This window comes from Leiobunum rupestre, chromosome 4, assembly GCF_980474605.1.
Source record: "Leiobunum rupestre chromosome 4, qqLeiRupe1.1.hap1, whole genome shotgun sequence".
Lineage (NCBI taxonomy): Eukaryota > Metazoa > Arthropoda > Arachnida > Opiliones > Sclerosomatidae > Leiobunum > Leiobunum rupestre.
This window is the reverse complement of record NC_143387.1, coordinates 28,104,263-28,115,768: the sequence shown is the minus strand read 5'-3', so window position 1 is coordinate 28,115,768 and position 11,506 is coordinate 28,104,263. Positions and strand designations below refer to the sequence as shown.

Below are 11,506 nucleotides of genomic sequence, written 5' to 3'. Positions count from 1 at the left end.
AGTTCAGTAACATATTGCATTAAAAACTCGGACCATAAAAAAAGAAATGAAGAATATGGTCCTCGAACACCTTTTAGTTTTACATTAAGTTCAATGTACTTCTTTTTCATATTTTCAAGAAGGGAATTAAGATCGCCTGTTATTTTCAAATGTTCTATTAGACATTTTCTCTTATCACAGCCTTCGACTTGAAAAAATGCATCTTGGTATTCATTTATAAGTTTATCTACATTCAAATCTGCAGGAAGAGGTGCTAAGCCTTGATCTTTATCCTTTCTTTTTGCCATGATGAAATTGACTTATAACTGGGGGGGGGGGGGGAAGTCAGTTGTGAAATACACCTATTATTGAATATACGATTTTACATTGTCGGCGGAGCGACAAAGGCCAATTTGCAACAAAAGTTAGTAAGAAACCAGAACAGGGTAAACGTTGTCGGTGGAGCCATCGGAGTCCTTTTGCGGTTAGGTTAAGTTAGGTTAGGTTAGGTTAAAAATCTGTATTATATAAGGTTTTCTTTAATAACAACGAAGTTTTAGTTTGCAATTTTTTTAATTTTTGTAGAAAAATACAATATTTATTTTAAACCTTTGAATTATATTTATTATTATCGTTTTATCTTAATAACATTTTAGATTTTATGCGACTTAATTTTTTAAAATCCATTTCTAACGATAAGGCTTTTATAGGCCGCGATATTCTAGATTTAAAAACGCTAAAGACCTACCCGAAAAGAAGCTAAAGGCTTACCCGAAAAGAAGCTAAAGATGTACCCGAAACGAAGCTGGAAATCCACCTCTGTTCGTTATTAGCAATACGATTAAGCAAGTTCTGCAACTTGGCAGGTACTATACTTTTCGCTTAACCGAACGCCCCACAAGGTGCTCGAGAGCGTGACAGATACAATAATACTCTCAGCCATAAGGCCGAGAGTAGCTACGAGTTTTTTATATATAATTCACAACCAGCCACAGATCGATAAAGCACCGTAGTCGAATTCAATTTTTTAGGCCAAAACCCTACGAGGCCTACGGTATCTCCCAGTCTTTGGCCTACAATCTAAAAAATGGTCAAAAATTTGCACGTGCATCACGTGCTCTACGTGCTCAAAACGCCAAAAACCAATAATATTGAGGTATTAATAATATGAATATTGACAAAACTCATTAGTTTCTTCTACAAATAATAATTGTATCTTCGTATACCCTACGGAATATCAAAATGTATCAATATTCTTTTTTACTTAGTATAGATTAAACAATAAAACCTCGTCTTCATCAGTTCTACTATTGTTGTCCCAGATATTAAAGAATCCCCTGTTAATATTCCTATAGATTGTAGCAGTTTGTGCTGATAATGCGAGTAATATGGTAAAATCTTTAAACCTTAGAGCGGTCTACTCTGAGCCTTGGGATATTGAGGATTCCAGTGATGAGTCTGACTCGTTCGAACAATTAGATGATGGTAAATAGCAGTGTCTTCATGTACATGTTTAATCCGCTGCTGCAACCTTTTTTAGAAGCACGCGGTAACACTTTTAATTCTACGTAAACATTTAACCCTGTAAAAGCAGAAGTTAATGAACCGAAGTTATCGAAACGCATTAACCATAATTATGCACACCGCAAAGGGCTGCTTAGCCAGAGTCACGATTCGCGATAACATGTCTCAACAATTATACTTCTATAGGCTATTTGATAACTTTAGTTCATTTACTTCTGGTGAACGCCAGGCTACCAAATAAGTAATATAAATATCATTTATTTAGCGTGGAACGATCAAAGCTGGATGATGGTTGAAAACACAATTTCAAAACCCAAGTGGACAAGACTAGGCTGTGTCGCGCACACGCTCCAGTTAATAGTTGTAAAAAGCCTACGAAATGACCAATCGTCGAAGACAGTACGTGAATACGTCAATGGAGTAATAATTTTCTTTCGCAAGTCCACGAAATATACTGAAAAACTACGTGCGGGTTGGATTTGGTTTGCCCCGTGAAACCCAGGTGGAATTCTTTTTGTTTTGCCATGGAGCTTTTCGTAATGGTATTTATAACATTATACAACAAAAGTAAATGAGTCGAGTTTACTGAAATAATCCCCAAAATACGTACGTAAGCCATATTTATTTATCAAAATCTAGCAAAGTTGGAACGTTTCAAATTTGAAGAATTGAGGATAGTCACTCAAATGGTAAGTGACAATTGTTAAAGGGAATACTACCCCTAGATTCTTTTCACCCCCTTAAGGTGGCACTTTTTTCCGCTGTCGCCTTTTGGCTTTAGATATATCTGACGCTGAAAGCGCTCCAGCTTAGTAAGTTTTGTAAGGAAATGTATGGATCGCCCCTAAAGGTCGTCTTGAAGGTAATAGTCCCTTTAATCTTCGGGTTTCTCGACTCCAGAGCCCAGTGCGCCTCGAAGTTGTGATTAATGAAATTAATGAGAAAAATGTCACAGATATAGGGAATATAATCTTTAAGTTCTGACTCTTTAGGTGTTTGAACGTTTGACCTAAAAGGTTAGCCCTCCGAAAAATATCTTGGGAAAATAAATGTTCAAACGTTTTCACCCACAAATGCATGGTTTTTACTATCTCCTGGTCCTGTAAATGTTTAATTTTTTGTATTTTGTTACAAAGCCTGGCGTGAAAAGTGCCACTACAAAAATCCTAATGGAAGCGATAAACGCGAAAGAAATTTCGCTAGCCGAGCGCGGTGTAAAAACTGCTCCATCGCCGGGTTTGTTCACCAAAATTAAAAATCTTCAAGGTTTGTTATCTCCTCTAAGAGACGCGACAGACCGTTTCCAAGGCGATGGTCCACAAATCTCACTACCAGTCGTAATGAAATTACTCGAAACGTTTGAGACAATCTACGACGACGACAACAACACCACCAAATTTGGAGGACTTCGCAAACATTTGTTGGAGAATCTGGAATCGAGGTTTAGTAGTCATCTTTCCGACCCGTTCTATATTATTCCTGCCATGGTCGATCCGATACATAAATTATTTATTTTCCAAGGTAATATTAGACTCAAGTTGTTTTATACAATTTCACAAAATAACCACCCCATTTAATATCTTAAAATTTATTATTTTAATGCCCTTTATTTCCATGGTAACTTGACTCCCTTCTCCACCCGCGTTAGGCAAAATACCTCTTAAAATTTATACATTCTCTGATAACTTCGGTTCATTTACTTATGGTACTATTTGCGGATGACTTCAGTTCACTACCTTGGGCAGAGAGTTATCTAGAATTTAAGACTCCTACCAAAAATGACCCGCTACAAATATTGGAGAGCTTTGGGTCTGATTTTTTTACTCTCAACTAATCAAGGCCGTGCAACCGCTGAACCCACTTCAAAGTGTTTCAGTCTTATGCTGAAAAAGAAACCAAGGATGTAACCAGGCTCACTCAAAGGATGATACATTCGTACGTGCAAGAAGACACCGCAAATCCGGAACTTTCGTGCCCATTGGCCTATTGGAATGAATATCAGTCTAAGTACCCGGCTATTGCGGCACTTGCAAAAAGACATTTGTCCATGCCCGCAACTTCACGAGTTGCGAACGAATGTTTTCCAGAGGTGGGTCACTTATAAGGCCGAGACGATCGGAATTGATTTAATCGAAGATAGTTTAATTTATAAAGAGTACAGGGAGCCACAAATTGAGATAATTTTGAGAAAAAATAATAAAAATTTAAATTGTAATTAAGTCACAAATGTGCCATTATATATTTATATTACCATGATATTATTAACCGAAATAAAGAATTTGAATTAAGCAAATTGAAATGTGGATAGCGAACTAATTTTGGCAGCATAATAACATAAGTTTATATTTAATCTTCGGTAAGTATGATGATTAGCTAAAGTACGACGCTAGAGTTACGTCCTATTTAATAAAATCAAGTTAATCAACACCACCTAGATGCCGGAACAAGAATCAAAAGAGGCATAGAAATGAATTGAAGTGTCATACTTGTCGAAGATCAATTATGAACTTTTAATACTATATTTTACCTACTACTTATCAAAAACGTACCACACTTTATAATGGGGATCGCAGATAACGTTTTACATGGTACCATATATTATACTTTCTACTTCATACTCTGACAATTCTTTCCGTGAACAACCTTGAAATTATATTTCAAGGTTGTTCATGACGATATCATTTTTGTTCTCGTTTTTAAATTTAAAATATCTTCAATAACATTTTATAACAAAATTGAACGTGGATGCATTTCAGTTTTTTATCGCGATATCAAAAAGTTCTTCGCGAAAGGAAAGTTTCGGTGACCAGTTATCTAATATCCTCCAAACCAAAAAACAATATTCACTTGAAACTAAGAAACTAAACCTCCCGTGACCAGAAATGACCCGCGAATGTTATTTATTTAACCAGCTCTTTTCATTAGAGCGACAGTTTTTTATCGCCGAGATTTTTAGCTACTGTGAAGAAACAATTTTAATTTTTTTTCTTGAAAAGATATCGATGAATTAACTATATCAAGGTTTTGAAGTGAAATAGTTTACGATATAAGGATTCACTCTTCGATGTATTTATTAAAATCTTCGTAAGAACGATTCTTTCCGTGAACATATCAAAATTGGTGTGATATTTCTTATGTAAACACTGTTCAACTCAAACAAATCCTGATCACGGACGGAATTGCTCACGGGGGTATAACTTCACTTATGCCGCGAAACGAACTACATATTTTATAGTGGTTCTTGCTCTACTGAGGAATGAAAATGAACAAAAAGTTCACGAAATGCCCATCTCTCCACTAGAAACGATTATTATAGCATAGGAATATTGGCATTTTTTATTTCTTGCATTATAAAATTATTAAAAAACTTTCCAAATATATAAAAGGAATCTACGTTTTGGCATGTCGAGTAAGCGAACATAGTACGAATAATTATTTTCCTTTTTCGTAACTGATGACAGACTACCTAATGCAGCTCTATACTTATGGTAGAAATGAGTACATTCGTGATCACACTTCGACTTCGCTTCCTTTCGCCAACTGCTGAAAATCTGCATTGGGCGTTAAGCAAACACATTTAGGACTCTTTAGAGTTTTATAATAACAATATTCGGAACTGAGCGCCTTCGTTACTCGTTTCGGTATCCAACCAAATTATAAAATATCCAAGTTTATATTAAAAATAGTTCGCACGTGTTTCTTTTGAATTGGAAAATGCATTCTATTTCTACCGAATTCTGAATATTAATTATAACAAGGCATTTTAATTACTGTGTCTTTAATGATTATCTTCATATTGAGACGTTAATACCAAAAAATATTCGATAAAAACGATTAACTACATTAGCAATTAGAGTGCATTCCTTCATCATAATCGGTGATTTCAACTTTCCCACTATTGACTGGGCTACGATCACGAGAACCTCGTCAATGGCTTCAAGCTTTCTTCACACGCTGCTGGTCTCTCATCCTACCCAGCGAGTCACCGAGCCTACCAGGGTCAAGGACGCGGCCGCCAATATTCTTGACCTTGCGCTGGTCTCTGACGACAACCTACTTGAGGACATCTCCCATCTACCTGGAGTCAGCGATCACGACATTCTCCTTCTCAGAATCCGAGTGGTTCGCCCCCCGCCCAGAACCCTCCCTCGTTCCGTCCCTGACTTCAACAAGGCCGATTTCGTTGCTATGGAGAGGTCGCTGGCCACTGTTAACCTGACGGCCACCACTTCTATTGCAGAGGCGTGGAGCGCACTCACTACTACCATCACCCAGGCGATCACTGCCCATGTTCTGATGAAGAGGCTCTCCTCCCGACATAATCTCCCTGGACTCCTGGGCTGGAGCAAGCCGATCGAGTGGATATCATTTTCCATGACTTTCGCAAAGCCTTTGATTCGGTTCCGCATGAGCTCCTCAAGGCCGAACATTACACCTACGGGGTCAGGGGTAGGACCCAGAACTGGCTATCAGCTTACCTCGAGAACAGGGAGTTTCGAGTGGTACTCCCCGGTGCCACCTCCGACTGGCTCCCTGCTTCCTCTGGCCTACCGCAAGGATCAGTCCTGGGGCCTCTCCTCTTCATCATCTACATCAACGACATCGGAGACAACGTCGCCTCCCAACTTTACATCTTCGCGGATGTCATATCACTCTACAGTCCGATCTTCTCGACACAGGACTGCGTTGCTCTTCAATCCAACCTTGACACTATCGGCAAATGGAGTGAGCAGTGGCTGCTACCGCTAAACTCTACAAAGTGATCAGTTCTCTCTCTTCGCAGAGTTGGTCAGCCAGTTCACTCAGCGAAATATGTCCTTCAAAGCGCTGAGCCGCGCAAAGTCTCCTCTCCAAAATATATCGGAGTGACCTTAACAGACACCCTGGAGTGGTCCACCCACATCAACCGCGTCATTGCCCAAGCCGCTAGGGCCTTGGGTTTCATCCGCCGACACTTGTCCCGCTGCTCCTTCGTTAGGAGTTAAAACCTACGTCCTTCCGATCCTGGAGTACTGTCCGGCCGTCTGGTCCCCATCAACTCCAAGTGGCGTTCACGCAGTTGACAGTATTTAGCGGCGTGCCCTTCGCTTCGCGACCAGCGTTGGATTCGCGTGGAGTACGTCGATAACAAACGTGCTCAAGAACAACAAATGAGACACCTTAGCTTTGCGCTGCCGTCTTAAGCGTCTCCTTATCATAAATAGCGTGGTTCATCGCTCCTGTGGTGCCCTCGCCCCCCCCCTCTCGGCAGTCTTGTCCGACTGGCGTCGCCCCCAAGAGGGAATCGGGTCGCCTCTATGATCCTTCCGGGCTTCAGACTTGCCGTCCGCAAACATTCATATCTCCCCTCCTCCATACAAGAGTGGAATTCCCTTCCAGAGTACCTAAAGGACATTCCCGGCCGTACTCAGTTCCGGAAGGCCCTTGCTACGTACTAGGACCTGTACGATTAGCACTCCTCCAAGTCTCGACGTGATGGGTTTTTAACCGTTTGTCGGGCTTTAATCGAACTAAAGAACAAAAGAAGCTTCACCACCAGAATTCGTAAGTTGCGAAAATGAAAATAATTTAATATTCCTAATTAATATAATGCTCGTAATAAATTTTGAGATATATGACCAACAAAAAGCGTTCAAAATAAAGGAACTAAAAATTGGATATTGGAATTTTTTACTATAATATTTTAAATTCGGCATATATTGAGAGATTCATTAATATTTTGTCTAGGTTATTTGAGGTTAGGTGTAAAGTTTGGTTAGGAGAGGTATGCTGTGTTGGATAAGATTAAATTGGTTAAGGTGATGTTAAAATGGTTTAACTGACTTTCCTTTAACGGTAAAACAACTTATACTTTGACTAAAGGATAATTTTTTAAGAATTTTAAGTATAGACCAGGGCGTAGAGAAAATTTTAGGCAGAAGTGCCGCCGCCTACTGGCCAAACGGAACCGCATTGTAGACTAACTTAAATTCTAAAAAGTGTAAATATTAACGACTATTGAATTTATCCTAGTTTGCCCGTTACAAATACATTTTTGAAAAAGAAATTGCAAAAACGAAAAAGAAAATATATTTTCTTTTGGCATTTATAGATAATTTATCAGAACTAATTATTTTTGAAACTTGCTATTCAATAGATTGTCATTTCTAAGTGAAAAAATCTACTGTAAGAATAAAAATAACCGTTTTTTTTTTCAGTTATAATAGCTATTTTATAAGATAAATTTATTTTTAAACGTTTATCTCTCAAAAACTATCTTTCCAATTCTTATTTGAGGAATATCTGATATAAATTATCAATTGTAAAAAATAACAGGTAAACATCAGTTAAAGATAATCTTCTTTTCGTCGCTTTCCAATAATTTATCTGACCGCTTAATTTCTTAGCTTACTTGCAAATAAAATATATTTTCTATCTAAGTAAGCTGAATTCATTAAACAAAATATATATATTTTTTGAGATTTAAAGTTATTTTATCGGATTTCGTTTGTTTTTTGACTTTACTGAATTAAATTATCTTTACAATTAAATAGAATTAGAAAACGGATAAAAAAACTGATTTTGGTAGTAATTATTTTAAAAATAACCGAAATTTCCTCGGATAATGGATGGATAATGCCGACCACTATTCATGGTATATAAGCCGCAGAAAGTCAAAGGTAAGCATATTTTCACGGAGCTCTGTATACACTAAGTTAAACGTTTTATTCTTATAAACTACTTTGGCTGTTTATCACTTGTCTCATTTCTCAATATGGATTTCAGTTGACAATAGCCTTTCAATGATTTAATGGCGGTTGTAACGGGATGTAGTTAGAGCATCTTCGTGACCAAATTAATTGAACACAAAGAAATACGTATTCCCCCCCTCCGAACGTTTAATTTGGTGATATACAGAATACCAGTATAAACTATTCAAGTCCATATTGACTCAAACGCCAAGTATTTAATTTCACGAGGGATAATTGGACGAAGGTAATTTAAATGCCAATACTAGAAATTTGTAATATTAGATGATTTGTTGAGCAAAATCGCCAACAATACAGAAGTTACGAACTTGTTCATTAGAAGATCTCACCACAGAAATACATCGGTGTTGTTTTTAACGCAAAATCTCTATTACCCAGGGAACGAAATTCAGACCTTGAACCTCAAAGCCCACTATTTTTACAACGATAAAAGGCAGTGTCAATGGTTAACGAGGAACAGTCACGACTTTTCGCTGAAATGAAGAAGATCATCCATTAGAATTGGCGCGATAAATTGCTATCGTCATTAATCAAAAGCTTCAAATTTTGTGACCAAACGTTTCGAAAAATATATTATTTTATCAAAGTTTTTGGGAACCGAGGTTACTAACGTCGAACACTCGGTTTGTAGACTCAGGTTGTCCCCGACTAGTAACTATCGCGTCCAAAACGCCAAGAGATTGTATTTCGCATCGAGACAAGAATAACAGTAACCTAGTTAAAGCCTTTCGGTTAGTTACAAGGCTCCACCGAAGGAAGTGCACGAGCACTAAAACGTTTTAAATATTTGAGGTCTTGTACGGAATGCGGCCCTTAAATTCGCGAACAAGAACTCGATGAGTGTTGTATGAATATCTGGCGCGGCAATGTTTCCCTCACAGGCAGGGTTGGCAAAATCTGTGTTTTTTTTCCAAAAAGAACAAAAACGCTTTTTTTTATTGTTTAAAAAACAACTCGTTGTTTTAAACTGTTTATAATTTAAACAAAAAAACTTTAAAAAAACATTGAAAGAACATTGAAAAAACATTGTTTAAAACACGTAAATGCGCTGGAAAAACGAAGAGTTTTGTTTATGGACGTACTATTTTGACTTATTTTATTTGGTCTATTCAAACTTGGACGACCGGAAGTCACAACTTGTTAAGAATATGAAATTAAAACGAGTAGTTAAATTAGATACTTCCTCCCACCCAAAATGGTTATGCTATTAGCTAGTGTCTATAATTTGATTGCGTCATGAATATTCTACACAATGTGAATATCGAAACGCACCAACATGTGGCGAATAGAAAACTATATTACTTCGCAACGTTACGAAATACTTTATGATTTTTATTCGAACAAAACCAGAATTTCTGGAGTTCAGCAAAACAATATATACAATGTTAAGTTAAAAGGAACCACCTATGGACTGCATTGTAAAGGATGAGAAAATTAGCGAATAAGTAGATTAGTCCATTATGAAAAGGGATACTAAAGCTAAGCCCTTTTTGTTTGCTCGAAGACCTATCGGTACGAGCTATTAGTAGGTTTTTAAATTTCTTCAAATTTGATTAGGGTTTAGCTTTAGTATCCCTTTTCATAATGGACTAATCTACTTATTCGCTAATTTTATCATCCAAAACAATATATATAGGCTTTAAACGAGAGCCAATTTCATAGCAGACCTTTGAAGCAAACTCTTGATTATCAAGTCCTTTACCTTTCTTCTCGCAATACATCAATCAAGCAATTTGTTCTCTAATTTACCTCATATCTTAAAAAACTTCAAAGAGTATGTAACATCTTCCTTGAAAAAAATCATGTTTAAAACATTTGAAGTAAAACGTTTTAAACATATTGAGTTTTGTTTAAAAGGTTGGTTTAAAACGATTTAAACATCCCCTAGTATTTATGATAATAATAATAATTTCTTTTTATTTAAACCGTTTAAATTTAAAAAAAATTGCGACAACCATGCCACCTACAGTGACGCTAAGTCATGATTTTTATCGTAACCAAAAACAGAAGTGCATGTTCGGATCGGCGGATGGGATTCATTTTGGTTAGTGTTTGATAATTTATTGTGGTTTGTCGTATATAAAGTAGAATTCTTAAAGTTTCCGTGATTTTAGTTGTCATAAACCGCTACCTAGCCGGAAGGAAACTTGAAAGGAAGAAAAAGAAGGGTAATTTTTATTAAAATTATAAAATTTAAGTAGTTCTACGTTAGCTAAGGCTTAGTTATGGCGGGAAAGCGAAAGGCTTACAAGGCTATAGATGACATTTTCTCTAGACAAAAAAGAAGAATAACAAATGAGTTTATCAATAATGCTTTGCAGGATAATATTGCGGTTGGAACGAATGCTAATGAGTGTCAAGCTGGCCCTTGCCAGTTCCATGACAGTGATAGACAAAATGGACCGAGACGGATGAAGAGCGGAGAGACTTTAAAAAAACTGTTTAATATATTTGTTTGATACTCACTAGTCATACTGTTCTAAAAACCTTAAGATTTTTTCAATGTATATCTGATAAATTAATCAGAAATAATCTTTCAACATATTTTTATAACAAGTTGTAAACACAATCATACCTTGTGTAATTGTGATAATGTTTTAGTTAATTGTAAAAATGAGTATAAAAATGGGAAACAAGTTATAATTTATATTCGATTTGTCACCCAAAAATATTGACTTAGATATATCAATAATTTACCAAAGGTATATATTTCTACAATTTAAAATAAATCAAAGTGAATTATTTCTTCTCAGCTTACCCTATTTTAGGGCTTAAACCAGGTAGTCTGGAAAAAAACTGTCAACTTTGGAAAATTGCAGAAATGTTTGGTAACTGTTTCCAGACTTCACTACCTGAAGTTTCAGATAAATAAATACTTCAAATCGAGTATAATTAAATTTTGGTCAAAACATTTTATTACAAAAATAAACAACTTTTTAGTATAAAAATTCTGTATCATTCTTGAATTGGTATTGGAGAAGAGGGGGGAAAGTTATAATGACCGACTCTGAATAGGCCAACAAAAAGGTGTCGGTTAATAGGACTATTTTTAGGTAATTAACTAGACATAAGGATGTCGGTAGGCCACACTTTCGGCGGTCGGCAAAAAGCACACAAACGGTTTTTCCAGGAGACTCCCGACCTTGAATCGGAGTTGACAGCTCGACACTTAACCGACTATGCGACTCTGCCTAGTCGACGTCGGCCCGACTGTTTTGTGCTACAGGGGTTGTGTTTTGTTTAAAAGGTTGGTT

General features: G+C 36.7%; 2 long non-coding RNA genes across 3 annotated transcripts; both read left to right on the top strand.

Annotated features, from left to right (window-relative positions):
* Nucleotides 1-1,136: 1,136 nt before the first annotated feature.
* LOC149947377 (uncharacterized) lies at nt 1,137-3,675 on the top strand. Of its 2 annotated transcripts, none has more exons than XR_016480348.1 (3): nt 1,137-1,528; nt 1,769-2,045; nt 2,143-3,675. It is a non-coding gene; the product is annotated as an uncharacterized LOC149947377 (long non-coding RNA). The 2 variants fall into 2 exon arrangements; XR_016480349.1 differs by having other exon boundaries at nt 1,769-3,024; nt 3,232-3,675.
* Nucleotides 3,676-10,145: 6,470 nt separating this feature from the next.
* LOC149947376 (uncharacterized) lies at nt 10,146-10,717 on the top strand. The gene is made up of 3 exons (XR_016480701.1): nt 10,146-10,296; nt 10,367-10,420; nt 10,574-10,717. It is a non-coding gene; the product is annotated as an uncharacterized LOC149947376 (long non-coding RNA).
* Nucleotides 10,718-11,506: the final 789 nt, after the last annotated feature.